This window comes from Pelophylax lessonae (assembly GCF_965119305.1).
Source record: "Pelophylax lessonae genome assembly, chromosome: 1".
In the NCBI taxonomy this organism is placed as follows: Eukaryota; Metazoa; Chordata; class Amphibia; order Anura; family Ranidae; genus Pelophylax; species Pelophylax lessonae.
In genome coordinates this window covers 874,288,814-874,292,130 of record NC_138768.1, presented here as the reverse complement: position 1 = coordinate 874,292,130, position 3,317 = coordinate 874,288,814, and positions in this window count along the sequence as shown.

Genomic DNA, 3,317 nt, shown 5'->3' with positions numbered 1-3,317 from the left:
CGACCATTAATGTCCCGAGTATCAGATCTGTGAGAGCTCGTTACACAGCCTTCACTTTTCTCAGCGAGGTTGATGCTGACATTTTGTTTTTGCAGGTGATGCACGCGGCAAAGAGGGAGTGGAGGTGTGGGCCTTCCCTCTGGTCTCTTGCGGCCGAGTTTTGCAGTGGAGTTGCAGTCCTTTTTAAGACTTCAGAGGTTCGGAAGACTGTTGATGAGTAATTGAGGTGGAAGTTGGCAGGTGTTTGGTCATTGACGCTGTCGTGAGGGGGCTTCCTCTACGCCTAATTAATTTTTAAGGACCCCAGCACCTTTAGTGCTGTCCTTGGCATCCGGGAGGGGTGCAGGGCGGATGGGAGTGGACGGTATCTGCTGGCATTAGATCAGGCCAAGGCTTTTGATCGGGTTAGCCACAAGTACCTTTGGCTTCTTCTGGAGAGGTACGGTCTACCGGGTCGGGTGATTGGCTGGCTTAGAGCATTGTATAGGGGGGGCTGAGTGCTTCCCTCTTATCAACGGCTGGGTCGGTCCATGCTTCTCTGTTGGTTCTGGTGTCAGGCAGGGTTGTCCGTTGAGACCCCTGCTGTATGTCTTGGCGGTCGACCCCGGAGGATAGACTGCGCGCATCTGGAGGGGGTTCCGGTAGACCCGAGCAGTGGCCGGGACATGGCAGTTAAGGTGGTAGCCTATGCCGATGATGTCTCAGTGGTGGTTTTAAGTGGGGAGGAGGCCCGGTTTGTGGAAACGCAGATAGGGACTACTCCGAGGCATCAAATTCCAGTGTCAATTGGGATAAAAGTGAAGCCTTCTGGATGGGGAAAGAGGGGGAGCAGTTCCCCCTCCCGGATGTTTTCCCCGTGCCCGAGCCCGAGGTTAATGTATTAGGCATCACTTTTGGCCATGGGGACTAGCCCAAAAAAAATTGGGAACGTAGACTGTCGGGTGCCGCCCAGAACCTTGCAGCCTGGAAAGGCTGGAAGCTAACTTTAAGGGAACGAGTGAGCCTGATCAAGACAAACTTGCTGCCTGAGTTTTTGTATGTCAGCTACGTATGTCTCTTGCCAGCAGCGCTCCATGCACGGGTCAACAGTCTGTTTTTCCTGCTGTTGTGGGGAAACAGACTAAACCTCATCAAGAGAGAAGTCACGTTCCGAACGAGACGGCTAGGGGGGTTGGACATGATACACCCGGTGATTTTTTTTATCATCATTTTTGTAAAGTTCAACTTACAGTCCCTGTTTCGGGATGACCCGTCTCTTTGGGAACGGCCATGCAAGGACTGGCTGTTACTCTTCCTGAGGGAATGGGGGGATGGTGGAAGGCCTGGAGATCTGAGAAGATCATACTGTTATCTCCTGTCCTATGTACCAGAGGCTTTGAAGGTACTGAGAGAATTCTGAGAAAATGGTGGATATCGGCCCAGAGCCATTGGCTCTGAGGGACTGCCCTGAGAGGGTTCTCAGGGAGGGATTAGCCCTTCTGAATTCTGCAAGAATTCCACCAAAGTTCTGGGACCTGGCATGGAGGGCGTTTCACCGACGGCTCTATGTACGGGATAACCTGAAGTATAGAAACTTAGGGGAGAGAGGCTGTCCCCGTCCGGAATGTGGAGGGGCACTGGAATCCATGGACCATTTTTTGGTCCAGTGTCCCTTCAATGTGGAGGTTCAGGAGAGGGTTGGCGGTGCCATCGGCTACCCCCGCCTCTCAGTAGAGATGTATAGAACTGTTCGCCGGCGAACAGTTCCCGGCGAACTTAGCATGTTCGCGTTCGCCGCTGCCGGCGAACATATGCGATGTTCGGTCCGCCTCCCATAAGACATCATTGAGGCAAACTTTGACCCTGAACTTTACAGTCAGCAGACACATTTCCAGCCAATCAGCATACCTCCCTCCCACACCCTCCCACCTCCTATAAATAAGCAAGGGCAGCATCCATCTTAGATCATTCTGAAGCAGTGTGTGTAGTGAGAGTAGGGAGAGAGCTGCTGCTGCTGCTGCTGTTAAGCTAGGGACAGTTAGTCAGTGTTCCTGGTCTTGCAGTGTTCTTGGTCCACTACTGCTGTAATATCAGCACCCCAAAAAGCCCTTCTAAGGGCTGGTATTTGTGTTTTTTTTTATATATATATATATATATATATATATATATATATATATATATATATATATATATACCTAGCGTCCCCAAAAGCCCTTTTAAGGGCTGGTAATTGAGTTGTTTCTTCTTATATATATATATATATATATATATATATATATATATCTATATCTATCTAGTGTCCCCAAAAGCCTTTTTAAGGGCTGGTAATTGAGGATTTTTTTTATTTATATATATATATATATATATATATATATATATATATATATATATATATATATATATATATATATAGTGTCCCCAAAAGCCCTTTTAAGGGCTGGTAAGGTAATAGAGTTTTTTCTTTATATATATATCTATATATATCTATTGTACACTGCAGTTGCCTGCCCGCTGTGTGTGAGAGGCCACAGACCTACCACAGACTGTACTGTGTGCACACCACACTCATTTCGGGTGGCACAGGCACAGTACCTTGCATTTTAAAAAATATTTTTTTTTTCCTCTGTCATAATTGCAGTGAGTGCTGTGTCAGGTCCACAGAGTGCACTGTACCCACTGCAGTGCACTGCCCACCACTGATATATATACGGTGGCACAGCATCTTGTTGCAATAAATTGAAAAAAAAAATATTTTTTATTATTGCAGTTGCCTGGGCTGCCAGTGACTGTCAGGTCCACAGAGTGTACTGTGCCCACTGCAGTGCCACTGTGTGCCCACCCACCACTGATATATAAGGTGGCACAGCAGCTTGCAAAGTAAAAAAAAATATATATATTTTTTAATTGCAGTTGCCTGGGTGCCAGTGACTGCTGTCAGGTCCACAGAGAGTGTACTGTGCCACTGCCCACCCACCACTGATATATAAGGTGGCACAGCAGCTTGCAAAGTAAAATAAAATATATTTTTTTTTAAATTGCAGTTGCCTGGGTGCCAGTGACTGCTGTCAGGTCCACAGAGAGTGTACTGTGCCACTGCCCACCCACCACTGATATATAAGGTGGCACAGAAGCTTGCAAAGTAAAATAAAATATATATTTTTTAAAATTGCAGTTGCCTGGGTGCCAGTGACTGCTGTCAGGTCCACAGAGAGTGTACTGTGCCACTGCCCACCCACCACTGATATATATGCCTGCAAGAGAAAAAGCCAGCCGCAGAGAAGCCGTATTCCTGAAAATATAAGAAAAATGCTGTTTTTTAGGGGTTCTGGACATGCTAC